This window comes from Zootermopsis nevadensis, unplaced genomic scaffold, assembly GCF_977971745.1.
Source record: "Zootermopsis nevadensis isolate Lab colony 2312 unplaced genomic scaffold, Znev_1.0 Znev_ptg000005l, whole genome shotgun sequence".
NCBI classification, from domain to species: domain Eukaryota; kingdom Metazoa; phylum Arthropoda; class Insecta; order Blattodea; family Termopsidae; genus Zootermopsis; species Zootermopsis nevadensis.
This window is the reverse complement of record NW_028259137.1, coordinates 2,422,082-2,440,369: the sequence shown is the minus strand read 5'-3', so window position 1 is coordinate 2,440,369 and position 18,288 is coordinate 2,422,082. Positions and strand designations below refer to the sequence as shown.

Below are 18,288 nucleotides of genomic sequence, written 5' to 3'. Positions count from 1 at the left end.
AGCAGCTCAATTGAGACCAGCTGTGTTAACTTGCTCATAGCTTTATTTTATGAAAGAAGACGAAGCATAATGTTCGTTTAGAGAGCTTCTCTTGGGGCCGGGTTCGACGCCTTCGTATTACATGTGCCAGAGGAAATTTTCTTATCCTCTACATTTTAGTTTTAATATTATCATGATTTTAATCGATTTATGAAAAATGTGAACGATTCGATAATAGAACTGCATCTCTTGTGTTGAAATTTCCTTTGACAGGTAGATAATAACAGTGGGCAATTAGTAATTATCTCAAGTATTTTTCAGAGATGTACGGAAAACAGCGAAGTGTTATTCACGAAGATGTCCACGTGAAGACGAATGTAATGGAATAAAACAGAAGTAAATGATATTTTAAATGTGTAGGAGGTATATATTAATTAAAGTATTTCAATGTGCGAATAAATAACGAAGAAAATAATTTCATAGAGCCTACCTTAGAACTAAGTAAACGCAAGGTCCTTGTCTGTAAATACCACAAATTAAGACTCGTGTAGAATTATTATTAATTTTATTATTTATATTATTTCTGTATTAATTATTGTAGTTACAGGAAATTATGGATTTAAAATAAGATTTAGTGCAGAAAAGTAACAAATTTAAAACTAATTTTTACGATGTTTAAATTTGAGGGTTGTAGTTTTATTCGGTTGAATTATAAATAATTGTTTATATAATCTGAGGGATGCAGTTTAGAAAGCGTCTTTAAATATATTAATATAAATAATTAGGAAAAAAAAACGTAATTTTCAATAAAATGTAACCAATTACAGCGACCGTTGATGTAAGTAAAAGACTTGTCTGTGTTGGACGGATGTTCCTTAACGCAAGTTAAATCAGAGTTTCTGTCCCTGCCAGTAAGTTCATTAAGCTGAAATTATATTTACATTTTTGCTCGGAAATTAATAACTTTATAGTGTAATGACAGTTTGAAGGTATTACGACCAGCATCGACGTGATTTTCAATAGTCTCTTTAATCTCGAAATAAGTTTGGTCTAAGTTTGCAAAGAAGAAACATGTGAATATCGCGGTAATTAAACTGACCTTAAAGGACAGAAATTCTCTCTCCCTTTCTTATTCCAACATGCTACTACTCACAGTGGCGTGTTAAATGTCGCTATATAAATCCAATTCAAATCCCATGTTTAATATCAGTTTTAATATTTGACTTCTATCTGTGCCTATACCTCAAGGTTGATATGCTGATGGTCGCTCAGTTAGTCAATTTTTATCTCTTATTGAACCCGATGGTCGCAACCTGTACACATCCTGAGCCATTTGTATCCAATCAACAACATTTTTTATTATATTTCTATGAGATCTATTTGAATATTATCCTCCCAGCTATTTTCAGGTTTACAAATGGCCTCCTTTTAAGTTTTACAACCTTAAATGTTGAAATTTTCTCATCTCTCACTCCGAAGCCTTGATATTATGAAACTCTTAATATCTTGTGACGTGTATATGAAGCTGCTTATTTGTTCATTATACAATCTTCTTCTTAAGCCTTCTTACCACCCAATATCACCTTAGTAACCATCAAGTAATAATTTATTTAAAAATGACTCAATTTCGAAATCATTTTATTTTCTGTATCATGAAATCAAAAGTTCCTTCTCATCTCTTCTCTATCATAAATGCAAAGATAGGACTTGAGGTTTAGATTCAGACTTTCTACGATTTGTTGAAAGAAACTTTGTGTGTAATTGAATGCGGTTGTAGACTGACCCCGAAAAGAAATTTTAGTAAAACGAATATAATATTTTTATGTGGCTGTACACATATTAGGTTCCCATTAATTAATTAATTAATTAAAATATTGATATTTTAAACACAAATTATTCACGCGAATTGATTTTACCCCGATAGTTTTATTCAACACAAAACTTACGAAGATTTTCCGAATTACTCGATGTTAAATGAATGCAGAACAGAAAAATATGTTCTTCTATTTGTAATCTATGCGACAGACATGAATTTTCGAGTCAACTTACAACTTCCCATCTTATCCTTGAATTAAATTCTGCTGTTATTATTTCATGATTAATATCATCATTACTTCAGACACAAAACTATGGACGTATCGGGCTTAATGCCATTCCAAACCGCTGCTGATTATACATTAGAATTGACTTAAGGAAAATCGAAAAAAAAATCACACTGAATTCTGTATTAAACAGTGCTATGCGAAACGTAGTTTATTTAACGTATCTTTAAATAATTGAAGCTTATTCTAATATATTTTTTAAAGATGGCTTCTCGTCATTCTTGATTCTCACAGATTGAACTGCCTTTTCCTTTATTAAGAAATACATTATATCAAATTATGCCAATGCATTATCATTTCAGAAAATACAGTCAGAATTTGTGATTCAGACTTTTGTGGTTTCACTATGACACACTTGGCAAATGCCACCATAGCGTACATATGTTTACCCTGTGGATTACCCCTGACAATCATTCTGACATTTTAAATTAATTAACTGCGTAATCTCTATGTTCGATATATGACTGCAAATGACATAATAATTTGTCAGTTTATCGCAAAGGAAGTTGCCGTGGTCTAGGCAACACGGAGTTTTCCTCCGTGGCATCCCAACAATTACTCCATTCACACACAGAAGAAGGCAATGGCAAACCACTTCTGGATCATCTGCCAAGAACGTATATGAACAGGTCCCAGTCCGAGAAAAGGATGGAAGGATCCTGTTCATATGGACCTGTCGTCAGACAGAACACTAAATAAATAAAATAATATATTACTAGCGCAATCTCAATCACCATGTCAGTCGGCTAGAAACATTTACATCTAGAAACATCGTTAAATAATCAATGTATATATCAATGAGCTATTTCTGGTCATTGGTAAAACAGGTCTATTAACTATACTCTTACTCTGGTGTTGTGTTTATTTATTTCTATGAAGTCTTTGAGGTTTATCATCTGCAGGAGTAACAGTTTGGTGCACTAGGCTGTATGTAATGTGATAAATAAATAGTTTATTCCAACGTGAGGATGGAGACTATAAGCCGCTTGCATTCATAACTAGTTCTAACGCTTTATTGGTAACTCCAGACACGCAGGGAAAGCTGTCCAACAAGTTCTGTCGTCGCAAATACGAAAGTTGAACAGAAAAATGTAACGTAATCCTGGTACGGTCGCCTGTGTTTCACAGAAAACCACGAATTGTACTATCAATTTTATTAAATTTTAAGTAAGCTGTGTTGTTGAAGATGCAGAGACTTTAATGCACGAAGAAGCACTTAATTGTGCAAGCTTGCCAAGTCATCACCTTTGAGGTTCAGTATAAGACGTTGTTAACTGCGTCGTTGAGGAAAGAGCATTATATTTTTATAAATACATCGCTATAAGTTATGGCTGTCATGATTAATTCTTTCATTTCTGAACTGATATCTGCTTAGAAATGCCAATTTATTTGTAGGAAAAAAAAATTACTCTTTTCTTAATTAGTTCGTGCATATCAGAAATTGTATTTGACGTTGTTGGCTTCGTGAACGTATTTGGAGTAATTCAGGAAAACACACGCAAACCTCCAAGAAGAACTGTTATGTATCCTCATTTTATAAACGGTAATGAGAATTTGGAACGTCAGTCTGAACTCTAATAAATTTACTTCAAGTAGAAATTAATTAAATATGTCAGAACAGGATTTCCAACCTGGACACACAAACAGGTTTCAACTTATGTTGCTCAAAGCAATATCCTTTGAATACATAAATACGAAATTTATATAAAAGAATGAGTTTCTGTATCAAAGAATATATACAATACGTCTCTGTTACAAAGATCAGTTGGTTAATGCTGTTTAGTGAAGTAATCGCTGTTTATTCTGAGAATCGTACACTTTGTGATTAAACTGATTACTTATTGAATTTTAAAAATGTGTCATATATAGGTACCACTGTGTTTTAAGGGGTTTAATTGAAATGGCCGTTGTCCAATAATATTTTAATTAAGCACAGTTTGACCAAAATTTTTCATAAATGTAGACATTTTTACATAAGGTTTGGCAACCTGACGCCCCAAACCTGATGAGCCCCTGGAATCTGTTGTTTTACAACAAAAAGGATATATAGTTCTAAAAGTATGTATTTCGCAGAATATATGAAAATTTAAAAGATAAATTTAAAAATATTAAACAAAATGTAATATTGAGGAATATCGCTGCTATCAACCTCATACAAAATTCTATCCAACATTCTTTTGGCAAGATTAACCCCATATGCGAATGAAACTATTGGGGATCATCAGTGTGGGTTCAGACGAAACAGATCAACGATTGATCAGATCTTTTGCATTCGTCAGATACTAGAGAAAAAATGGGAGTTCGGTGGGACTGTACATCAGTTATTTATAGATTTCAAAAAAGCCTATGACTCTGTGAAGAGAGAAGTGCTATATAATATTCTTATTGAATTTGGTATACCAAAGAAGCTAGTGGGTCTAATAAAAATGTGCTTAAATGAAACCTGCAGCAAAATTCGAGTAGGTAAATATGTATCTGAGACATTCCTCATCAAGAACGGTCTAAAACAAGGAGATGCTTTGTCTCCCTTGCTCTTTAACTTTGCGCTAGAATACGCCATCAGGAAGGTCCAAGGTAGGCAGGAGGGTTTGCAATTGAACGGGACACATCAGCTATTGGCATATGCTGATGATGTTAATTTATTGGGGGACGATATAAATACAATAAAGAGGAACGCAGAAGTTTTACTAGAGGCTGGTAGACAAGTGGGGCTGGAAGTAAATTCAGAAAAAACTAAGTACATGTTAGTATCTCGTCATCAGAAGACAGGCGGGCAAAATTATCTTAGGGTAGCTAATAAATCCTTTGAAAGGGTTACAAAGTTCAAATATTTGGGAACAACAATAACAAATCAAAATGATACTTGTGAGGAAGTTAGGAGGAGACTAAATTCCGGAAATGCTTGCTACTTCTCAGTCCAAAATATTTTGTCTTCCCGTCTGATTTCTAAGAACCTGAAAATTAAAGTATACAAAACAATAATCTTGCCTGTTGTTTTGTATGGGTGCGAAACATGGTCTCTCACTCAGAGGGAGGAACACAGATTGCAGGTGTTTGAGAATCGGGTGTTGAGGAGGATATTTGGGCCTAAGAGGGAAGACGATGGGGCGTGGAGAAAACTGCACAATGACGAGCTTAAAAATCTGTACTGCTCCCCCAGTATTGTGAGGGTGATTAAGTCGAGAAGAGTGAGATGGGTGGGACATGTAGCGCGCATGGATGGGACAAGAGGTGTGCACCGGGTACTGGTTGGGAAACCTGAAGGGAAGAGACCGCTGGGGAGACCTAGACGTAGATGGGAGGATAATCTCAGGCGGGATCTATGGGAGATAGGAGTTGAAGGAGACTGGATTTTGTTGGCCCAGGACAGGGTCCGGTGGAGGGCTTTGGTTAATTCGGTGATGAACCTTCGGGTTCGGTAAGCCATCTAGTTAGTTAGTTAGTAATATTAATATAATATATTATATATATTAATGTAATATGTTGCTGTTAAAAGAGTGGGACAAATTTTATTATTGTGTAATAGTTTGTGTATTGAAGAAGAACACTTTCTGTTTGTAAGTATACTTTTAAGGTGTATTTTACTTACGTGTTAAACTCCTTTTGTCAGCATTTCGTAACAGCTTCTTTACGGAGCCGACGGTTCAGCGTCGTGATCACAAAAGCTCGAAATTATACCCTGCTCTAAACTTCTTTAGTTCGAACCACACCGCACATCCTAATCATTAAACTAATTTCGTATCTGTGCGTAGATATCCCAAGTGGTCTATTACCTTTCAACGTTTCAAACAACATTTTTACATTTGTAATGTACATAACCTCTTTCATCATGCGTTGATTATTCTGGGGTGAAGATTACACTTTATGGTGCTCAAAAAATTTCTCAATTGCTTGTTTATGTATTTGATCAAAATGTTATACCTCATCATTATGTTTTCAAACATCATGAATTTTTGTTCTTTTTTTCAGAGTAACAGATCAGAAAATTTTCGTGTTATATGTTTAAGTTTATAATATAACACCAGAAGGTACATTTTTTAAAAAAATTAAGTCGAAATTTAATTTTCATGCCGAGGAATTTTATCTTACTCACTTGGAGAACATGTCTTGAGACACCACTAACTAGATTGTGAAGAATTCTGTACTCCCGAAGACCACACACTCGGATCACATAGACGTAAGAGTAAAGCTCACATATAGATAGGATGTACACACACACACACTACTATCACTCACCGTCCAAAAAACAGACAACACGTCTCAGTTCTAACAACTCACTACACTGCTTTCTAAATCCTCAACTCCTCAACCTTTATACATTACCAACCACTTTACCTTCACGTGGCTTCTCATTGGTTCAGTTCGAATGTTTCCGCGTGACGTCAGGCAAACTCTCCATTTGGCTTTCAATGTTCAAATGATTGGGGAAAAATAGGTAGGGGGATGTGACCGACGGTCTGACTCAGTCTGGTCCAGTGATCAAGGTTTGTAGGACGCTAGAAGTTTCGAGACCTCGAATCTCCTTGTCTCTCCCACCATCACGTTACCTGCCTCACCGCAAAGCATCCGCGATGCTGAAAGATATCAAGGCTGAATTTTTACAGAGCCTAAAATGGGGTATCGCCTATCATTCAAAAATATTTTCCGGGTCTCCGTTTCCTTTTTATTCATTTACTTTGCTAAAAATAAACTCGTGTGTAACGATGTTACGAAACCACAGACATACGGAATTGAAAGTTCTCTGTACGCTATTCCTAAAATAGTCTTAAATGTTGTGGTCATAAGAATATTGGGCACTCAAACGCGGAAAAGATTCTGGGACCTTATTATTTTCTGTACAGCTTTGACTGATCGAGGAAATCACACCCACTAGGTATCCTTCAGAAAATTATCCTGTGACGGATTAGTCATTATGTCTTTGTGCTGATGAGCATATAAAGACGCTGATGCTCTCCTGGGTTTACAGTGTTCCTGGGACAGACCCTGGAACATGAGTAAAGTTAACAGCGCACTTGGTAATTGTCAAATAAAGTGACTGCTTCTTCTTGTTAATATCTAACACGGCATTAAACTCATCATCGGTGTTCATATTAGTGTCTGTTTAATGTTTTTTTCAGTAACAAAATAAAATAATTACGTAGAACACGTGATGTGAAACATGAAAACAGGTAGAATTTTAAGTTATGACGGCGGTGAGTATGAAGATGGCTGTCTTCTGTCGTCTTCGGCTGTGTAGTCTCAGTGTAGATACCCGACGTATTTTAGGTGCTTGCTACCTTCATGATGAGGGCGATAAGGCCTGATGATGGAGGCAGCAGTATCGCCTCTCAGATTACACTGCTCAAGGAGACAAAAGACAGCCATCTTAAAGAAATTTGTGTATTTTGTTTCAGAAAAGTCACTTGGATACTCAGTGGTAAATGAGAGGGTTATATTATTAGCACATATTAGAGAAAATATTGAATTTTATTTAAAGACGATGTTTCAGTTAAATAGACTAGTAAAGAGTCGAGAGAGAAATATTGTGAAGAGTGGAACTGGATTAAGTTAGCTCAGGATGATAACTTTGTGTACATTCTAATGTTTTCATGAAATTAGAACATTTCTTGAAATTTTTAAGAGCTACAAACTGTTTAATTAAGGCAACAAATGTGTAATTATTATCACGTAGGGACAGTATTTAAACTTTTTACCATAAACACGTATCTGCACTGACCGATTTCATGGGGTTCACACCCCATGAATAATCGGCGACTTTCAGATTCTCAACAGATGCGAGTCTGAAGATGGCTGCGTTTTGGGCGGTCGCGCTGATTAGTCTGGTAGAACTGCTACTTGTTTCGGTATAACCTAAACCATTCTCAGGTGGCAGGTAAGGTTTTATTGAAATGTGTCCGGCTTATTTTCTATTAATAATTAAAGTATGAATTAAAAACTAATTTATTATGTTCTACACATTAGATCGATGGTTAAAACATAACACTTTAGAGCACTTTTAAAAACATTCTGTTACAATATTTCATCTAAGAGTAAAATTATATTAAATAAATAGGTAAATAATCAAACATCTTTACCAGCTTATCAGCCCTACAAGGATCCTTGAAGAATATGTTGTATAGTATAAATAATTAAAATATATAATATAATTCAGGTCTATACACAAACTTTATTTACAGATGTTAAAATTTAAAATTTGCGCTATTCATCGTAGTAACGATGATTATATTATATATTTTAATTATAAAACACAAACATGACGCATTTAAACTTTAAACTTAAATATAAATAATTAATCCATATAGATTCATATGTTTCTTGTTTCGATCATTAGGACGATGATTTACTCATCGTCGTGATGATGATGATAGCAAGAAACTCTGAAACGTCATTAAACATTCACCTGACAACACTAAACAACAACCCAGAACACAGCTACCATCTTTCAAACTTATATTTATTAACGATACTTTCGTACTACAATGAAATACGTATTTCAGTATACTATGTATAATTATATTTCCTTTATACCTTAAATATATGTTTTACTAATTTGATTCTAGTGACAATTATTTATTTTAATCCGTCTGATCACAATATTTAAAATTTCTTATAATTAAGATAATAAAATATCATTTATAAATTCTTTCAAATTCTTTAGTGTTTCTTTCAATCATTTACTTACAGGCCGATATGTACATCTAATAACATTTAAGAAAAACAACACCTTCGCCCAAAAAATGGAAAAACAAACGTAATGAAACATCACCAAAAAACTACAGAAATCATAATTGAGTTTTAAGTTCTTAGATATATTTTACACCTGATGATGGTTTTATAAAAACCGAAACATGTTGTGTAAATGTTCCGAAATGTAAATCGATCAATCGATATGGAACATCAATGATATTTTATTATCGTAATTATAAGAAATTTTAAATATTGTGATCAGACGGATTAAAATAAATAATTGTTATAATATTCAAAATATGACGCAATTACACTATCTTATGATTGATTCTAGTGCTTATACGTAATTCTATGTGGACGTTTTTAAAATCACAACGTTACGACAACTTATTATTCCTCATAAGCTATGTCTCCAGACATTTGTTACGTTACTTTTTCGTATATAGAAATCTCAGTGGTTTGTGAAGAACGTGTTTACTGAGAGCATTAATTTTGTTTCCTTATGAGACTCAGTTTTCAGATTCCTGCCTTCAACAGTGCAGTTTAGACTTCTTAAATTGTAGTAATGTGATTTAGAGTTTTGCAAGCTGCTTGTTAATAAGATATCTTAAAGTGTTAGTAGTTATTTGATAGCCCTGCAACAAAAGCTGTGTTAATAATATGCATTGTTTTGTGAAAATAGAAGCGAGCGGTAGTAGCTTATTACAAAAGTACTATTTAAGTCTGGGTTTTAAAATACCTTATATATTATAAAATACCTAGTAATTTTGTATAATACCTTGCAAGATTTATAAACTCACACACGTTATTTTTCAGAGTATATGATATTGCCCACGCAAAACTTATATTATTAGTGTCATATCACATATTGCCAGTGAATAAGCCTTATATTCGGTATAATTATTAGTGTTTTTCAGTCTACAGAACTTTTATTTTTTAAGTGTCTTATTTTAAACCAATATATATTTGCCAGCTTTGAGCATCTTCAGGTGGATCATAAAATTGTCAAATTAAAATCTGTGGTTTATTTATATGTGTGAAGCTTTCGATAATTAAACCATCATCATCATACGACTTCTGTTTCGTTCTCTAGTTGAACAGCTAAAAGGTGGCAACCCCATCAGTGGACTTAACCAGCGTCACGCTAGAAACACAATTATATGTAAAGAATAAAACAGTAATTTTCATTCAGCCATATCTTGCTAAATATTATTAATATAAAATATGCTAAATATTAAGTATATAATAGATAAGATAAAACATTGAAACTGTGAATGGTACAGACACACCTTTCACTAACACTTATAAGTATCCTTATGGGATGTAGTATCGGTAATTTACACTAGTTAAATCGGTAGTGGTGTTTTAAATATTTAAAATCTTCAGTTAGCTTCAATTAAATCTGTAAAATAAAGATGTGAAGTTAATATGTAAATTATTGTAATGAATAACAAGAGCAAGGGTGTGGTATGTAATTATATTTACTATGTGTTAATGGTTAAGGAGGCCCACGGTGGTCTAGCGGTTAGAACGCTGTCCTTGTAATCCTGGGGTCACGGGTTCGATTCCTGGCGGTGCCCGAATTTATAACTTGTGTTGGGCTAGGCCGTGGTCTAGGCAACACGGAGGTTTCCTCCGGGGGCTTCCCCGGTTTCTCCGTGGCATCCCATTCACACACAGAAGAAGGCAATGGCAAACCACTTCTGGATCATCTGCCAAGAACGTATATGAACAGGTCCCAGTCCGAGAAAAGGATGGAAGGATCCTGTTCATATGGACCTGTCGTCACACAGAACACTAAATAATAATAAGATGAGGTGGTCTAGCGGTTAGAACGCTGGCCTTGTAATCCTGGGGTCTCGGGTTCGATTGCCGGCGGTGCCCGAATTTATAACTTGTGTTGGGCAAGGCCGTGGTCTAGGCAACACGGAGTTTTCCTCCGTGGCATCCCAACAATTACTCCATTCACACACAGAAGAAGGCAATGGCAAACCACTTCTGGATCATCTGCCAAGAACGTATATGAACAGGTCCCAGTCCGAGAAAAGGATGGAAGGATCCTGTTCATATGGACCTGTCGTCACACAGAACACTAAATAATAATAAGATGAGGTGGTCTAGCGGTTAGAACGCTGGCCTTGTAATCCTGGGATCTCGGGTTCGATTGCCGGCGGTGCCCGAATTTATAACTTGTGTTGGGCAAGGCCGTGGTCTAGGCAACACGGAGTTTTCCTCCGTGGCATCCCAACAATTACTCCATTCACACACAGAAGAAGGCAATGGCAAACCACTTCTGGATCATCTGCCAAGAACGTATATGAACAGGTCCCAGTCCGAGAAAAGGATGGAAGGATCCTGTTCATATGGACCTGTCGTCAGACAGAACACTAAATAATAATGGTTAAGGTAAGCATGTAGCATGAACTGCTTATGTGTCTTTCATGTGATGATGTGATGAAATATGACGGAGATGTGTAGAATTTGTAATGTACGTATATGAGCAAAGTCTCTCTCCGGTTTTTGTGTGTAACAACATACGAGGGTTATTTTTTTAAATAAGGTGCGAAGTAATCGTGACTTAAAAGTACATATAAAAGTTGCTCCCGGTTTGGCCTGCGTACTTCTTGGGGGAATTTCGTGGGGTTAATTGGCAATTGCCACTGATGTTGTAAATATTTGTTTTTGTGTTTCATGGTTCTAAGAGATTTCCTATTGTACTGATATCTTGAAGGCAATATTACTTTCTGTGCTTTTGAAGAGGTTACTTATTTTTCTAGTTTGAAGACCTACGTATGTGAAGGTTTCCGACGTTCAAGACTGTTTACTTTATTTCTGTGTCTTTCTGAATTCTCCTGTTGTATCGAAGAATATTTATTATGAAATATTATTCCTGTCATTTTATTTTCGATATATGCGATTTGTGTTCATCCTGCTTTCTAAATAACCAATGTCTGCTCGTTTTTGTTCCCAAAGGTGGCGTGAATCATGATAAATGGTGTATTCTGTAGTAGTTGGTTTACTGTAAATGTCAAAGACGAATTTCTACTTCATGTTACGTCCAAGTAGTTTAAGTTATAATCTGATTTTTTCTTCAGCAAATTTCAAAGGGTGTATTGAATTAAAATCAGATAGGGTACTATCAATTTCTGTAGTATGCGTATTATAGACTATCAGTATACGTCGATATATCTCAAGTATCCGATAATATTTTATTTATTCGGAATGTGTAGAATTTAATTATGTTCTAGGAACTGTATACAATTTCGGCAAAGATTATTAATTTTGAATTGTTTATGATTAAATTAGAAATAGTTTCGGATTAAAATAGTGTCCAGTGATTTTCGTAATCCTTAGTGAAAATTACATGAACAAACTCCCAGAGAAATTATCAAGTATATCTTTTTATTTTAGTAACTCTGTTGTGCGTTGAAAATTTTTTATATGTTCAATATGTCATCTGTGATGATTAAATAATTTATTAGAGTAGTGAAGTTTTTGACAAAGAATGTGTTGGGATAATCGGAAAGTTTCATTTTGTTAAACTGGAGCATAACACAAATTTGATTTTGGTCAAATGGGATGAATCAGACGAGGTAAACATTAAAGCGATGTGGTGAGTCGATCACTGGAAGGGGGGGGGGGTGTGCTGTTGCCGGAAGCGACACATAAGAAACTTCAATTGTTTTAAATAATGTATGTATTTTTATAGATTCTTTTGTTGAGGTAGGGGTCTAAATAAATATATTAACTGCATTTGTTAGTCATAAGCTTTGTAATAATTTACTTGAGGCGTAACTGTCTTTCTTTATTTTGAAGCACAGATAGTTTTGAGGCGTCAGGGGGTAGGTTTGCATTTTGGAATGGCGCGAGCTCTCGCTGAGGAAGACGGTTCACTACTGTTTTGACCGCTCAACGTACATCAATTACTTTGAAGCTTTCAGACTGACGTGTGTTGTGTGCTGTGGTGTTAAGACATTTTTACGCTGTTCATTTTTCCAGAGGAGTCCTGTGTACGGAGCAGTGGTAAGTGTTATTGTATAAAATAGGTTTCATTGTCAATCCAGTGTTTTCGAACACGTAGTACAGAGAGTCACAAGGGGAAGGGTGGGGCTTTGTTTAACTCGCCTATCAAACGTTGACGAATCAGGTACAGGCTTGAGTAGTTTTATTAGACCACAAATGGTGAAAGTTTCAGGGTTAAACTCTTGTACATTTTGTTGGTATGAGGTTCTGATACCAATTGTAGCGTGTAGTGTAGATCTAGTGTATTGTAATTCTCTGATGACGTTTTTGATTCAAGGATTCCATTATTTATTCTTGTGTGACGTTAAAGAGGTATATGGTTTATCTCTGTGGGTTTGGGCGAGTTCATATTTCGATATTGCATCAAAAAAGGGGTGTATGGGTTAGTTTCGCTGCAGTTGTAGACACGTGAGGTTGTATTGGTGACACAGCCCAGTTGCGATTACAACGTACAGACAAACATTCGGCCGCTTGTAAGATACATCCTATTCAAATACCATAGTGCAGTGAAAGTGTCTTCTTGTAGTCGTGTTCTTACAGCTACACTACAAAGCTATAAAAATCCAGAGTTGTGTTCTGCGTGTCTCGAGTGTTGGATACGTATGGCAGATGTTTTTTTTTTTCATAGTGATTGCGAACCAGCTCGCTGTAGTGAAGTAAGTAGCTTCTCCGAACGTTCCCCCACTACTTTCCCCTACATTCCCTTAACACGCCGGCCAGAGGCCAGGAATAATAACATGGACTATATACTAGGGTTATTTTTTCTCTGGAGATGAAGCGAGGGGGGTGTCTTCTGTAGGACTACTGCAGAGTTTAATGCGTTATGCTATAGGTCCATTCTTTAAGACATTTTCATAGCCTGGCGCTTAATTAAATCCCAGGGAAAAATTTATTTTATTGTGACGTCCATTGTGTTTGACATATAGTACAAGTGGACACTTCGGGATATTTCCCGCCCGGGAGATGTGAAGGCGTGTGTTTATTATATAGTTCATTTAAAGACGCTTTCGGTCTCAGGCTCTATCGTCTAAGGAGAGGATGTTAGTGAATAATGAATTGGAAGGGATGTGGAAGGAAGCGGGACCGGTCTAATTTGAGGTTCTATAGCGGCATTTGCCTGGAGGGGCCGAGGATAGCCGATCTTCGGGTCGAGATTTCAACCCGGGATCTACCGATTACGAAGCAGGAGTGGAAAGTCGAATAGGCCTAAGGGGCAAGCCCACGTTTGCCTTTAAATGACAGATGTCTGTTCAGAAAGATTTTGTTTCCATTACCATAGCAGACGTGGAGTTGAACGTAATTGATGACTTGAGTACTTGTAACACCTTAATGTGTCTCGTTCTTCATTATACATACAACTCAGGGGTAGACAAATCAGTTTTACTCAGGGGAAGGTAGGAGGCATTTCGATGTGGTCGCTGGCCTGAGCTTTAAAAGTTTGTACAGTCATTACTAATTCGGAAATGTCCCCAAATTTTGACCTGTGTTCCCAAGCATTGTATCTATTCTGGTATAGGACTTACTCGATTTTCTTTCACGTAGTTCAAAATTAGTAAAATCAGGCAATAAATGGTCTCTATTTGTGTCTACAGATACTGAAACACGAATCTGTATCAAAAACAAAAATTATTTTAATATATTTTTAATTTTTTCTGCATATTTTCGAGATTTAGACCTATCAGAAGTTAAGAATCGATATAAAGTTCGTATTATTTATAATACTTGACTAAAGCTTCGGGTCAGATTGACGTTTTTAGCTGATTATAATTTGCTCATCCCTTATGGAACTACATTAGTGTGATATTAATTAATGTAGAAGACAGATCTATTTCTGTCCCATTAAATGTAAATTAACTGTAGCAGATAACATGTTTCAGCAGTTGAATAAATTCACTCTACATGTCGAGCATAACTTTAGAATGAGGCATTTGTGCAACAGAGGGTTATAGGACGCTTTCAATAAGGTTTAGATTATATTTACGTAAAGGTGGTACTTTCAGAAAGTGTTAAGCAGCCTTCTTTTAATCTGTTTCATCTCGGCGAAAGTTAATGAGTGATTTACAATTCTTCACAGAGGTTGTTTCAGATGCAAACATTTCTCGGAGTCTGTCATAGTCTATCAGCTTGTGTCCTTGCGGTGGGATCGTATTCAGTTTGTGCCAATAGACCTAATAGACTTCGATGTCTGTCAGGGGCTACTCTCTTGTCCCCGATGGAGGCCGGTTATTGAACCTCCAAACAAACTAACATGTCCTTACCTGTGATGAATTCGTCGTTAGGTAGAAAGACGTGCTCTATATACAGGGTGAGAAGAAAATAACTCTACGCTTTTCAAAATGGTACAGAAAGCAATTGATGCGTGCTTAGAAATTCACGTGTATACCATTCGATAAAAAACCTTTCGTGGTTTTTCTCGACGTATATGATTTTATTTTCACGTGTTTTGTTTGTTATTGCTGCGTTGATCTTATGAAATGTTTTTTTTTTGGAGTCCTATGCCCTCCGAGTCTTCTCTTTGCGATATCTTCGGTGTTTGAGGTGTCCCGTCGTTCACTAAAGAAGGCCACCTCGCTGTTTCCAAGGGTACTATATCGCCCGTTGCGACGTCGGTCCGGCAAGCAATTTTTGCTCTAATTCCCCGTTTTGGGATTTATCCCCTGGACTGTAGACGCCCACATTCATCTTCGTGGTTTTTGTTTTGTGTTGGCCGTTCGTGTTCGCTGGCATTACTGATTTTTCTGTTATATAATTTTATAATATGTATGTTGTTTAATTTAATTAGATTTTATCACGTTTTTTTGTGTATCTGGATTTGGGATATCCGTCCTCGATCCACGTCCCAGCTAGTGACTTTGTTTTGGCACAGAATCTTTTAGAACACGTTGCTGAGAAGAATATTTTGACTAAGGGAGATAAAATGACGGGAGACTTTAGAAAGTTGCATATTGACAAGCTCCACAATTTATGTTCATCATAAAATAATTCCTTGATAATGAAGTCGATGAATATGAAATTAGTATGGGGAGATGAGAAATGCATACAGAATTTTGTTTCAATGTCTGAAGTGAAGAGATCGCGAAGGAAATCTTGACGTATATGGGAGGATGATATTAAAATGGATCTTGTGTAATAGATTGAGGGTGTGGATTGAATTCATTTGGTTTAGGATAGGGGCCATTGATGGGCTCTTATGAATAAGATAATAAACCTTAGAGTTTCATAAAACTTGGGGAATTTTTTGAAACGTTCAATGGGAAGATGTTTGTGGGCTTAGATGGACCCTGTGGTGTTTAGAATTTTTCTTTTTATAGTTTTACGCTCCAGGAACAAGAGAGAAGTAAAACAGAGTGACCACTAGATCACACTTTGTAACCGCACTTAAATCTCTTGTTTTTGTCAGTAGAATAGCAGCCAGTATAATTCGCTTTTATTGGTCTGAGACGCCACTGTGCACTCCGTTGTCCTGCGGTCCTCGACATTCTACACTTACTTTACTCAGTACTGCCAATCGGAAGAGTTTGTTGACGACAATAACAGAAACGAAGTTCGTTATAAAACTAATAAAATAATAAATTGGAGAATTTTTTTATATAATTCATTTCAGAAACTGTAAATTTTATGATCCTTCCTAATTTCCGAACACAGCTGATTAATCTCTTATATTGTTAATGCCGAATTTCTATTTTTAACTGTTACGTCTAATTTTAAATAGATATTGCAGAAACTTTTAATTTGACTAAAATTTAAGTTTCGTTAGTTACCTAGTCGAGAATAAGAAGTGTTTTAACAGCATCTTAAACTTCGATAGTGGATCCAATGTAGCACTAAAATTGAACACATTGTAAATCAGTAGCAACAATTAAATATTTTTGAATGTGCTCGAACTTATCAGACCTTTCCCAGGTGGAAAGATGTTCTAATTATTGTAAATACGCTGTGAAAAGTTAAAATAATATATTTACGATACAAGTCTTCATGATAATGCCTTCTTAAATTAAATCTGTTTAATTTGATTTTAAGAACCACAAACGAAAGGAAAGGATAGTTATTTATTTGTCTAACTCCATGGAGCGAAGGTTTTTGGAAAGCTAACAGTCGCTCAGCTTATCAAGTCTGAGAAATCCAGTCCAGTCTTTAAGGTATACGAGGTCGCAGATGGTGCTTGACAGGCTGACAAAGAAAGATTTCCAGGGATGCTTCCAGGCTTGGCAGCGGCGCTGGGATCGTTGTGTTCACTCCCAGGGGAACTACTTCGAGGGTGATGGATGAATTTAATACCTGAGATAAGTGTACGGGTTTTTATACGCGCAGTCTTGAAACTTTCCGATCACACCTCGTATTTCTGTATTATTCCTCCACTTGAGTCTAGGTCTTTCTAGTGGGCTCTTTCCTTAAGAATTTCCAACTAAAACTTTGCTTGCTTTTCCTATGTCCGTCACGTGTGCTATATTCCCCGCCAATGTAATATTTTTTTGGTCTGATTATTATAATATGTGGAGAAGAACCCAAGTTATGAAGCTCCATCAAATGAACTTTTCTTCAGTTTCCTGTAAACTTGAGGCCTGGAATGGCTGGTTAGGCGAGGTGTTAACTGTTTTATGTTGTAGACCCAATTATGTATTAAGTTTAGTTCGTGGATTAAATTGCTTTCATGGATTTTCTCAAAATACGTACTTAACTGGTTGGTCTTTTAACTTTTGATCTAATCAAATCTGAGTTATTTCTCTAACTTTCCCTGAACCCGAAAGTTCATTACCGTGCTCACAAGAATCTGCGTTAACTTTATTGTCTACACAATGACAATTTAACGAAGTTTAATGAAATGTAATTTCTGAATTTTTGAAATATACGTAGATTTACGTCTTCTAACTCGTCAGTGACCGTCAGTTCCATTGAGATTTGTACAGTTGAGAAGGAGGCATTCGGAAAATATTATCAGTACTTTTTTCATTCATTTATATGCAAATTCTGTCTTCTGTCGGTATTTGAAACAGGGTTTGTCGTACAGGTTATTAATTGATGAAGCCTTTCATATTTTAGGCCTATAAGAAGGATGGCGTCTATTTTGATCTTTAATTCATGGACGTGGAAACGAGATTTACATTTCAGAACACCAGCTTTCTGCATTTAATTTAGAGATGGTTGACCCCATGTGAATTCAGGCAGCATGTCATAAATTACATAGAACGTAAGCCATTAGCTTTGCATGACGTAATGGTGTACACTTGTATGGAGATACGAAATAAATCATATAGCCGGTGATATGCCTTTTTCACGTTTAGCCTTTGTCACTACAGAGTCTCCTGTGAACGAATTTTTGTTTTAAGGTATAATTTTGCAAGTGTACAGTGAGTGACTTCTGGTAACTGTTTGTATTTCAAAGCAAACAAAATGCACAGTCTATAGTTTGTTTACGTTGTTTTAATTTCGCGTACCGCGTCTGCTGCTCGCTTGTTTAATTTAGTTCCACCTCTGTTAGCCGTTCTACAGGGTGTTT

General features: G+C 35.8%; 1 protein-coding gene across 2 annotated transcripts in view; it reads left to right on the top strand.

The window, feature by feature from the left end:
- LOC110829592 (alpha-2 adrenergic receptor) overlaps positions 1-18,288 on the top strand; it is a 298,408-nt gene that overhangs the window by 52,740 nt on the left and 227,380 nt on the right. The window contains exon 1 of one of the 2 annotated variants that reach the window (XM_022063459.2): positions 11,163-12,791. The exons of the other annotated variant lie outside the window; for it this stretch is intronic. The gene's annotated coding sequence lies outside the window, so the exon portion shown is untranslated. Of the gene's footprint in view, positions 1-11,162; positions 12,792-18,288 lie in introns of those variants that run through there. 2 annotated transcript variants of the gene reach the window in all.